Raw genomic sequence first — 12999 nt, forward strand, 5'->3', positions numbered from 1 at the left:
TCGTTCATTAAATATTAGAACGAATATCTGAATTTGGATATTTCGTATATTTCTGTGTATTGTCTGCATTCTGTACAGTTCCTCACATTTAATGAAAACACAATTTTATGTATTTTATGTATTTTAATCTCAAAACACGATCGAGAATTTTACGAAAGTTTTCATTTTTTTTCAAATGATATATTTAATTATGTATTATTAATCTAGTAACAAAGCTGTTGACCAATTGTTAAATTAATAACATAAACTACAAACCGGGAATAAAACCTGTAACATCCTATCAGAAACATCAAAACCCGCAGAAAATCGTAATCGTCGGAAAAATATTAGATAATGTTTGTATTTCAAGTTTAACTTAATTTTACTGTTAATTTGTTTGTGCGTTCAATGTGTTTATAGTTTATGAAGCCGTTTACTTACATTTCCTTTATTTTTCGCTTATAATTCTTGCATATGCTGTATTTCTTCCCTGATAACTTATGGAAATGTTTTGCTTGTACTTGTGTGAATATTTTATAGGATAAGATAAATCTAAGGGAGTAAAATGTACACGAAAGCTAGCAACGAAGAAGACAAAATATTGATGTGTAAATTGTATATTGCAGAATGTAGTTTACGGCATTTATTATTTAATCTCTTTTCATGCGTACATTTTATTTTATTGTTATCCCGGATATGAGAAACGCAAGGATATATATGACGTGTATATTTTTTGCAATATGTTACGGATAAAACAAAACGTATGATGGTTGAATTTTAAGGTCAGCTGTTAACAATTGCAATATTTATTGCTCATTTGATATACGCACAGCTATACATAGACCTGTTTATATTCTGAAATCAGAATTTTTCTTTCATTTATCGTTTCTTTATTTTTCGATATTAACATTTTTAATTTTCCTCGCATATCTCATAACTATTTATAGAATCGTGTGAATTAATCTTTCGAATTTATCATACAATATCAGTAACATTACGTAAACAGTATAGTTATAAATATAACAATGCCATGCAACGATTATTGGCGTTAATTCCTTTAGCATCACGACGGTGGTACAAATATTAAATATTTATATCGTACTTATATATCCAATTCTTTTACCAATTTTTTGCGAGAAAAATCGAAAAATATCTACTTATAAATATTGCTATCACTCAAGGTAACGATTGACATGTTCAGGATAGCTTTACAGAAGAAACCTTTTTGAAATGATTTTTATTACTCTCTTTATATGGTAATTCTTTTTGCATTTGAAACTACTATGGATATCTTGCCCATTATCTCTGATAATACAAAAGCGCAAATATCCTGGAAGAAGAGTATCTAACGATTTTCACGATCTCGTAGATTCATTCTAATCATCGTCATGATCTACGAAAAAGAAGTATTACCTTAATCGATAACAATTGTAGTATTACAGATAATGGAAACACCATTGTTTTAGTAAAACATTGGAATGTCCTTTGCATTTTTAAATGCCATCATGTAACGTTTTCTATCCTGTGTTTTATTATCCAGAAATCCCAATCTACGCGATATTTTAGTCATTAAAAAATACTAATATTCATATTACTAAATATCGTAATATTTACACGATTGAATGCAGTACGCTTGCAAGATCTACGCAGGCAATCGAAGTGTAAAAATTATAAACAATCTTACATTCAACCGGATGAATAATACCACTCGATCACTATCAATTCTCATTTCCATTCAAACCAGTATTCAAAAGAAAGAGGATTACCTACCATGTGACAACTAAAAGAAATATCATTTGCGGCCAATGGGACGATCGTGAAACAAGATTATAGCCGGCTTTAATTAACGATTATAGAGCGTCGGCATCATAACTCAAATTGCCGACCGACGAGTATCCGGTGTGCAATTCACCCCTTTTCGCCGCGTGGACCGTGCGGTCACTTTAGTTTTCCCATCTCTCCATCCTTGTTCGTTCGTGGCGTTCTCATGGCTCTTATGCGATGGTTTTCACAGTGCGGTTAGGCTAGCAGAAAAACGTACGATCCAGCGGATCGTAGCTCGCGGCTTCTTCTTACCGCAAATGTGCGGCACGGTCAAGCCGGGTCGCCGCTGATATATTAACCGAGAATCAGAGAGATTAAAAATGAATTTATTATCGTCGGGTACGGCAGGAACAAGGGGACGAGGTGGGCCTCGTGGTTGGTTTGCCTCCTTCCCTCTCCTTTTCTCTTCCGCTGTTTTTCAACAGCTTTTGTAACGCGTGATCATTTTTACTTGGCACAGGGACGTAGATTTATCGTCGCGGAATTAACGTAACAGTTTCGTATGATTAATGCAGGACACGGCGTATTTTCGGGTCCCGATAAACGACTTCGCGGGAAAACAGACGACGCACAGGAGGATTGCGCGTATCTGCGTCCCGGCATCTGGCTCGCGTGTACACGACTTTGTAAAACACACTAATACCATCTTGATCGGTGAGATTCTTAATTGCATTTTAAGAGAAACAGAAAAAAAGGAAGGAAGAGAAAGGCAAAGAGGAAGAGAGAATGGAGAAGACAAGAACCTGGGCAGTTAGGTAGGAAAGAGAGAGAGAAAGAAGCTTCTAAATTACGACGTTCGTCCCGAGCACTCTATTTAAACGTCGTTTATGATACCGGTTCGCTTCCCATGGAAACGCAGTTTGTGGCACGGGGAAATTAATTAATACACGTGAGGCTGTATAATGCAAAAGGAACACAATGCCGAAACGGGTATAAATCTTTATCTTTCCCTCGGCGGGCTGGAATTCATAAATTGTTGCGCCACTTAGCTCCGAATGACGAGTAGGCTCGCGTATGAAACCGAGAAAAAGAAAAAGAAAGAAATGAAGAGGAAGAGGGCCAGAGCGCGTGTACGCGTTAGCCTGGGCCCTCCGCGAAGGCAACAAGACTGTTTTCAAAAATGATTTCCGAGAACGGGCCTTGAGAGATCTCTCACCGATTGCCGGTCTACTCCCACGTGTCCAAGACAACGCAGCTCTTTTGCCGACGCGACGCGTGGCTCCGTAAGCCATAAACTCCGCGAATCGTTCAAGGTGAAGCAGTCCGCGAGACCGAGCCATCACGGCCGAACACGAGCAGGCCTGTGGAAGTCGTGTATCACTCTCACGTACCCTTGACTCGACATCAGGGCCCCGCATTTTATGTCTGCGACCAGAGAAGCTTCCACAACCTCCGAGCTTCAACCTCCAAACGACCCGGCGTCACTTGTCGCGAATAAATTAACCTTCCCGCCACTTTTTCGCTTGTCTCGCCTTCGACATCGTTTTTTCGCGCTCGCTTCACGGCCTCCGGCGTACGCAACAAACACATTTAACGCCTGATCTGCCTGTTTTGTGTGTTTATACTAGCCACGTTTATATTACGCAACTTTTGATTGCCTGGTTTTGATTGTGCGTCGTAGAGCAATGTCGAGTTTAAAATAATACAAATTTTTACTGTGCACGTACGATTTCTGATAGTTTGATCGGATGTGGTCCTGAATAATTTGAGTTCTCTTACATGACTGAACTAATATCAGAGTCAGAAATGTTACTAGTGCAATATAACTTTAGTTATTACCAGAAGATCGATTATCGGGAAATTCGAAGATTATTTAATTAATTATTGTCAAATTATTAAATTAATGATTATTAAATTAATTATTGTCAAATTGTTAAAAATTGATTTGCTAAATTCAAGTATGTCTGTTCAAAAATATCTTTTACGATGATGTAAATTCGAGTGGAGAACTCGTAATATAAATTGATTAACGTAATTTTTATCACTTAGGAATTCGTGGCTTTTAATTCTCTCGTATTTATGGATTACGTGTTTCGTCAAGCAATGTTGTGTATAGATTCGATTAGAAATCAGTTCCAGAGACATCTCATTAGCAAATGAAACATGGCTCACGATGCTAAACTTTTACCTTTAGAAACAAGTCTTTTGCAATTTTCTTTTACATAAAACGACATAGATATCTTCGACTGTGGACGCGAAGGAGTTAAAAGATTTGCTGGAACTCGTGCTAAACATCTGTGCTACTTGGCTATCACGATAGTTTCCTGATTGATGTTTATTGCTTCTTTCTAGCTAGTAGAACCTTCGTTTGAGATATTGTGTCATTTTTTTCCATTAATTCCAGTTTTATGGCTCTCAAAGTGAATTCTTGGAAATTTATGTATCTGTACGAGTAATATTTATTCTTTATAGCGTGTGAATTTACATACATTCACGCGACAAACGTCTTTATCTTTTAATAATTTTAATTAAGAGCCAACTCCATCAGTAGTCAAGACAAACAGTAAAAATCATACTATCGCAAATAATGAATTAAGATGGAGAGAAATTAACTCTACAAATATTATATTCTCCCTATATCTCCAGTTTTATTCTACATGACTAAACATATTGATATGTTACATTTCAATATAGGTATCCGAATTAATCACGCTTCTCTCGCATAACAACATCAATTAACAATATTAATAAAGTAATAAATTAGAGTCAAACTGGATAACTTGCAACGTACAAGATTTATTTCCAAGATTCGTAATTGCTACAGTATATTAATCAAACAGAATAATCAGCTAACGGATAATTTGTAAATTTATTTCTTTCACAGAATTCTAGTTGTTTCATTAGCACTAGTAAAAATGCTCCATTAATTACATTTAACTATAGAAATGGGCGCACGAACGAAATTCTGTGTGACGTCTTCCTGAAAATACGTGTCTCAGGGCGCATGAACCTCGCGTGATAGTGATTCGTTCCAGTTGGTAGATCGGATCCAGTTCTTCACGTTGTTGGTTGTTCTCATGAAAATTCACGGAATCCTTGACCCAACTGTGTTCCGTGTCCGTGAGTCGTAGCCGCTGGTTGCATCGTCCCTGGTTCACCGCACGGTTTAACCTCCAGACGGAGCACAGTGTGTGTCGCGTCTATCAGATGGTTGTGCTGGTCCGCTGGCTTGGCAATGTCAGTACCCACGACGGCCAAATGTGCCTGCTTCTTCGTGTATCCCCGTTTGTACTCGTTCACGGTCTAATTCTCCCCGGACGGCGATTCGTTTCCCACATTTTTATTCCCTCGATTTCGCCAGCTCCTCTTTCTTCTGCCTTCGAGCCGCGTATTTATCATTGCCGGATAGAGCAGAGCTGTAATTTCCCCCACCGGGAATTTTATCCTCCGAATTTCATTTCCGGCAACGGCTATAGGTGGCCACATCCCTGGTGAAATTGGGCTTAGAACATGCCCGAGGTAATTGCGATATGATTCGACCGCTCGATCACGCGATTTGTCTTACTTATCTGCGTTTGTTTGACGATTTGATGGATCGACTAGTGGAAAGCCATTAAGGGAATCGATGCGCGAGGTTGTTTCACGTGTAAAAGAGATGTGGTATGTTTCAATGACGGATTTAGGATGGGAAGAGCGAGGTGTTGATTAACTGGTGAATCAGCAAATTTTGCTCGACGAAAACAAAATTACGAGAACGATATTTTAATGTGAATAATACCTTTATTTAATTTACATTTTACACCTTCCAGTGTATTTCACTGAATGTTTTTGAGTCTTTGATTCTCTGTACATACGTATATCATATTTTAGAATTATCTCATAGAATACCAAAAATCAATAATATGAAATAAATAAACACGGTGGGCAATTTAATGTAATTTCTAAATATTTATTGAACATACATGTCCATCTAATATTGTAGTATAACGAGTATGGAAAAATCAGATAATCGTGCTGCGTGATATTAAAAACAAATCAATAGAATATAAACCATTTTTCGTAAAAATTGTTACATACAATTTTATATCTTTGTTGCATCAAAATCGGTAAAGGTCATATTCAATGGGTTAATCAAAATTTGCGAACATTGTTATCTTAGCAATCTGTTCCAAATATGGCGCAAAATTCTCCCATATACACACGTAGAAATGGAAAGAATAACACGCAATAACGTTTTAATCGGTCGGTTGTTCTAGCTCGACCATTTGTCACTCGAGCCGGTCATGATTTACCGCGATCGTCGTCGGACACGGGAAAAATATTCGCGGACACAATATCCGTAACTCGGGTGTTTGCATTCATCGATCTTTATTCGGTGAAATAGCTGAAGAGGCTCGTCATACATTATCATAATATTAGCATCGATGAATTCGTGGAAGCGACTAATTTGCATTTCGAGCTCGCTATACATACTACGTGGTCCGCGGCGTGTTTCGCGTACATCTCCATTGGCCAGTATGTTTTGCTGACTATTCAAGGTCAACCAGAACTGCCACGTGGCAGTGACACACGCGCGTAAAGCCGAACAGAGGGTCACACCGAAGGAATCGAAGAAAGACCTCTCATTGGAACCCTACGCGTCATCTTGACGCGTCGTTACCATGTAAAAGAATTTTTCTTCCTTCTTTCTCTCCTTCTTTTTCTCCTCCTCTCCTTTTTCCCTTCCACTTCTTCCTATTCGTTGATGTTTCGCACATAACCGACTCAAGGCGAGGACGCATTCTTCTTTTCGCCTCGAGACACGTAGTAGAAAGATCAAAATTTTTGCCTCGTATGATTCGCACGAACGAGCCACGCGAAGGAGGTATCAAGCAGGAGAGATTGGTAATTAGAGGTTGCGATCTGTATTGAGCATTAAGCGTTGTTAGTCGTCAAAGATTTATCGGTATTCTGATCACATACCGAACGACCGGTTGCGCTGTGTTAATACGAGGGAGTGGCTCGTTATTGAATGATTGAAAAAACCGAGGCTCTTTGTATCTCTTTGTTCGTAAAGGGTATTATCCGAGTGTTTGGAGTTAATTGAGAGACTCGAGGAATAGCGTCGTACAGTCAGCGAAGATTTTATCTTGAGGAAACTTCGAACAAAATTGTACTTCGATGAGGAATCTGTATAATTGCACAAACATTAGGATAGTTTGCTATAGGTATCCGTGAATGTTTGGAAATTCATGCTAAAATTTTCTACAAATATGGATCGTTTCTTGTATTTGTGTATGTCGTATGTTGTGTATAAGCGTCAAAGATGGTCCCATTAAATATTGATCTTTATTATTATGAGGAATAAAACTGACTATTTAAACATCTTCGTGATCTCTGCTAAATATATTTCCACTAAATATCTTGTAATTTCTATATACATTTTCAGATCTGTTTGAAACTTTAGCAAGATATCCTAATCTTCCCTCGCAAGAGAATTTCAATCAGGATCTTCTTATAGCGCCAAATAATTTTTCAAAAAATTTTGTATAACATACCTAACGTAATTCGCGAAATGTTTCTGAGTGGACCAAATATTCTTGCGCACCAGTGTATATACATAGATACATGTTTGCCTGTATTAAATGGTACGAATTAAAAATTATTTGAACAACTAATCGAGACACTGAGAGATAAAATCTCGAATTCGCGAATTTTGGATAAGAATAATGGATAGAGCTTTCAGATAGAATGTGATTCTGTCTTTTCTCTTTAAATCGCCAGTTTATTCATCCGGAAACATCGAATACACCCTTCGGGACTCCTCTGATCGATCGTAACTCCCGCATGCATTTACCGATGGATGAACTTATAAAAGTTTCCGTAGGGCCAGTAGCGTTCGATCGTAAACTCAATCGCGGACGGCAGACGAGTTTCTGGCAGATTGTACAGAAAACGAACATTGGCAGTTAGTTTGGAACAGCGATTGCATCCGCTGTTGTACAAAGTGTGCGTCTCCGACGATATTTCACTGCGATAGCGCTCTTTTGTTTGTTACGGAATTCAAAATGAAAAAGTGTTTCTCTTCTGCTCTTTTTTCCACTGAAAACGCGTTATTGTTGCGCGGCAGCTTTTACTTATACCTCTATAACGATTGCACGACTGCAGAAGCGTGTACCTGTGTACGTATCTCGTAGACGAATTATTTTCAGTTCATCTTCTTTCTTGTTTCGTTTCCTTTATACGCGAGTAGTTTTCGTTGTAATTTTTCGAAAGTTAAAGGTCATTTGAAAAGTATAAGTAAACCCGCGTTTCATTCAATTTTCTTATTAACAACGAAACGTGAGTTGTGAAATTTGATTTCAAACATTAAATAGTTGTTTCTTTAAATTGGCAGACAAATATTCCTTACAGTAGGAACACATTCATACCACCCGTTTCTCATTTTCAACTTAAATTGTGTCTTATTGTTAGATTAAAAATTGACACATTGATAAGGAATCGATATCATAAAAAGATAAATAAATTTATAAATTATTATGTTGCAAATAAAATGAAATGAAAAAATGGAAATGAAAGAAAAGTGATACGAATTGTACATTCAAACGCAAATTGTTTTGTAAATTTATTTTTCCCCGAAATATCTTTGGTTTAAATAATAACGTTTATTCTAACATGCTGTCCATTGTCTGTCTTCCTACATTATTTTGTCTAAATTAACAAAAGCTAAAATGCAATAATTGCGTTAACATGATTACATAATAAAAATTAATATAAGCCGTGTACGGATTAATACTGACACGTATTGCACGAATCAGTATTATTACTTGTAAAAGAACGTAATTTTACATCAGCCAACTGCAGTTTATCTAATGATGTAATTTTACATAGCTGCGAATATGTTAATATGTATGTATTTTTCCCTCAACTTCGATAGAATCAATGATTTATGACATTTGTCAGGTTTTAATATGAGTGAAATAGGAGTCCAAGAGATACTTTTTTAATTCGTTGGCAGATAAAAAGTTTGATCGTTTTGTCACCAGATATGATCACGGATGTGAGTCAGGCTTGTCGTCATTTAATATTCATCGTTTTGGAGAACGGCGAGGCGTATTCTAACGTGTTGTATATTTTCAAAATAGATAATGGAATTGTTAAATTCCATTCTGTCAGGACTCGTTTGGAAGCCGCCAACTTTTTTACGTCGGGCTATATAAATCTGGCTGCACAGTTTCATCATGTAATCATTTATTGCGTAAACTTATATAAGCTAATGTCGTTTCAAACAGTGATACATTCATGAAAATAATTCTTCAAATTTTTTTACCATTGTGTGGTAAAAGATTTATATTCTGTTTTGATTGGATAAAAATAATTTCAATAAAATTACAATTGAATAGAAATGAAATATCTCTACTTATGGTTTGAGTCTATTTATATTTAATTCATATAAAGGATATTTATTCCTGAAGGAAGGTTTTTTTTATTAAACTTTGCAACAGCTTTATCGTTGCATAAAATTACTGATGTGGTAAATTTACATTCGAATCTATTTTTGAAAACAAGAACACGACGAATTTCACAAGCTCGAAACGTTTTATATAAACGTCTTGTATAAATTCATTATTCTACTTAATATTCTAATTTAATATTCTACTAATTGCAAGTTATAATGATAAATATATTAAAGTATTGAATATGCATCTATACATATAGAAATTTAATTTTTAAAATAAAGATAATAAATATCTAACTCCATATTAATTGTTGATTAAAAATTAAATTTGTGTTATTTTATAAGCTGGTTACGTTTTGCTGACATCTCTTATAACGCGTGTAGCCTGTCTTCGAATTACGTTATTCATTTCATAAGTGATTATGCGAGTAACAATGGGTTTGATAAGACAGTCGGTATCTCCTTTGTTGCTCATCGGCGATAAACATAAGTTATATAACATCGTAATAACAGCAGCATTTATAATTGGGGAATATTTGTCAAGGCTATATCGACTTTCTACGCGATGATTTATTCTGATTCGATAACATGGATATCCTTAAAACATTCATTAATTCATTAACAGACAATTTCCATGACGACGTAGAATGCATGACTCATTATTAGAGAATATTTAAGACAACAATGTGAAAGTGCAAGCTAAATAAACATTAAGTTTCTCAATTTATAAGTAATTATTTATCGGAAGAATGAAATTAACGTGGGGACAGATCCAATGCAAAGAAGAGTGTTTAAAATAATCAAACATTATTATTGTAACAAATTAACGACAAAAATTAGGGAATATTATGTATTGTAGTTTAGTAAATTAATACGTATACTCATTGTTAGAAAACATTTTCGACTTCTAATGCGTCGAACGACCATGTTATCTAAGAAATTTATGGAAATGCCTGATGGAAAAATTAGTTCTAAGTGGAATATGTATGTGTAATGTTTCGAAGATAAGTTATAACATTTAAAAAATATCTCTATCGCAAAGAAACATGTTCAATAATTATTTCTAGATGTGTATGTGATTACATATATAGCCAAGAATATTAGACTTAAGTCGTTAAACAAAAACTAATGCGACGTTAAAAGCTATTAAGAGAGAAACTGAAATCGAAAAGGTCTAAATAAATTTTGAAAATGGATGGAGTATACACGAGACATTGCATCTATTTATATTTATTATTAATCTGTTCGTGTAAAATACCATTTATATATATATATCTTTTATTTTTATCTAGAATTGTTTAAACGTTTAAACGCATACGATATTTCATAAACATTTACTTTTTAATGATAAAAGAAGCGATCTCTGAATCGGAACGTCGAAGAAGAGGAATGTGAAAAAGTTGTGACGTTTAAGAGCTATTTATAAGCGTAACGAAAATACGAGCACTTCAATCTCTTATGTTTACAAAGACGAGCACAAATGACGCAATCTGAATATTCGCTTCATTACTATAGCACTTGAATGCTTCCTTCCATCTCGACCAAGGTGAAACTTACAATGCACGCATTGTTTCGGTTCAAGTGCCAACTATGAATTAGCATTTACATACCGCGTGCTTCATTATGACATTCTACTATATTCCGGTTTTTATTAGTACGTTTATCGATTATTTCATAACTACGAAGAAGAACATTTTTATATTTTATTCATTTAATAATTATATTGTCATATAATAATTTAATCCGATTAAAATACACTCAGATCTATTTTATGTCACATAAAAACAAGAAATTACAGTTTGGAACAGTGTGCATTCCAATTAATTTATTATTTATATCTTTAGAAATAATTCACGTTTGTGGAAAGTAAGTTTATTTTATGTCAAGATTAATCAATTGAAATTTCATTTTCAATTTGACTACTGTTCCATTACTATTCCATATACGTACAGATTTCTTGCTATAATGAAGATTCTTTGCGTTGAATATCTGTATTTCGGACTACGAATATTCGAAATCTTCGTTCTGTTATATTTATAGAAAAGGTCTCCTACGACGTAAATTACGAAATGCCACCCATTTCATAAGCCGTTATATAACCAATTATTGCAAATGATCGCAGAAACTATTCGCGATCAGATCGATAACAGATTTTATTTCAAGTTTCTCGAACAAGCGACGCGGAATTATATAATGGAACAGAAATATCTTGGGAAGTGGTTGATAAAAATTCATGCAGTCACTACGAGTCGCTCTAAATCTTCTCCTGCGGAGCAAGTTGTTAATCATTAAAAAACTAGTCCCTGTTGAAATGCAAGCGGATATAATTTTTCAACTAATTAAAACGAAGACGTGTGCGTTGATGTTTCATCGCTGTCGTAAAGGAAATTAGTCGAGATCCTTTATCGATGCGGTGACAAGAATCGAGGAGAGACTATTAAATTGACGAGAAGACACGTGAGCAGGAAAATGGATGAGACGCCGTCTACGTGGCTCAATGTCAAGCTGCAATCAGCTACTGACTCGGAGCGAGCTGCGTCCGTTCCAGATGACGATGATAGCAGTAAGATCTATCAGACGAGACGTGTTCGTTCCAACGAAACGCTATTATCGTCCTTCTTGTATGGTGAAATTAATTGATCTGCCCTGGAATAAGATATCGAAAGTTTTTCGTTTCGTCACAAGGTAGGACGATGTAACGCAAATGAATAATAAATATTTTTTAAAACTAGTAATGGTGGAAAATTACGGACAAGATCTTATTTCCTTGTTTTAATTAGATACCATTATTCTAACTCAATGAGATTGAAGAATGCAGGCATATTATGGAAATCTGCCTTGAACGAGAAATATGCTATTACCGTTGGTTAATAGATTATTCCAGTAATTGATCGCTCGAAGATGTAACGCGATGTCGTTGCTATGAGTTTGTGAGATTAGAATGAAACGTTTTGTATGAATTATGTATAAACGAGATATCGCTCGAGTTAGAGAAGAAATATTATACATTTAACGCTCGCCACTTGCGCTACTCTCGATCAAGGTTTCTGTAAATGCGTCCATCAAAAGAAACGGTTATCGTTCCGCGGATCCGGAATTAATTAGAATTCTGAACGCGATGTGCGTGTTCGTTTCGCAAATAAGACGAGAATGAAAGAAAAGAACAAGGAATGAGGAAAGTCAGAAAGGAAAGAATTAGAACGAGAAAGAGAGGGAACGAAGGAACAAAGCTCGGCGAAGACTATCGGGCGATACAACTCGTGGAATGCTATTTTCGTCGAAGCCAACGAGATTCTATCCATACAGAAGGTGACTCATTATTACCGCAGAGGTCGTCGAGAGGAGAGACAGGGAGGCAGAGAAAGAACACGAAGGAATTATGTTCGTCGAGAACCGCAAAGACGACGATGGGCGCCTTTTGAATAACCACCGGCTGACCTCACTGCTTTTCTATAGCGAACGAGACGCGTGTATAGCGTGTATACACTTCGTGAAGGTACATCGATGATCGTTTGTCCTGGTAGGTCGCGATTTTCGTTCGATTCGACGTGTGCACATCGCTTCAATTATCGTTACCGAGAAATGTCGCTCGTATATATTCTTTGCCGCGTCCTTGCTCGCTTGCGAGTCGAGCCGCTTAAGGTGCTCGATAATTGAGCGGTTCAAGGCGATCCTGAGAGCGTGTCCTCCTTGTACTTCCTTCAAAAAATGATTCTTAAGGAAGGGTTTCGAGACGCTGTACGCGACGTTCGTTCGCGGTAAAATGATTATGCGGATTGTTTTTCTGCGATCGTAAAGGAACGTCCATTGATACTTTC

General features: G+C 36.1%; 1 protein-coding gene and 1 long non-coding RNA gene across 3 annotated transcripts in view; both read left to right on the forward strand.

The window, feature by feature from the left end:
- Positions 1 to 12999, forward strand: part of LOC126914140 (protein split ends-like) — a 380706-nt gene that overhangs the window by 173710 nt on the left and 193997 nt on the right. The window lies entirely within an intron of this gene.
- Positions 4781 to 12345, forward strand: LOC126914175 (uncharacterized). The gene is made up of 2 exons (XR_007709600.1): positions 4781 to 11866; positions 11962 to 12345. It is a non-coding gene; the product is annotated as an uncharacterized LOC126914175 (long non-coding RNA).

Source organism: Bombus affinis, chromosome 3, assembly GCF_024516045.1.
Source record: "Bombus affinis isolate iyBomAffi1 chromosome 3, iyBomAffi1.2, whole genome shotgun sequence".
NCBI classification, from domain to species: domain Eukaryota; kingdom Metazoa; phylum Arthropoda; class Insecta; order Hymenoptera; family Apidae; genus Bombus; species Bombus affinis.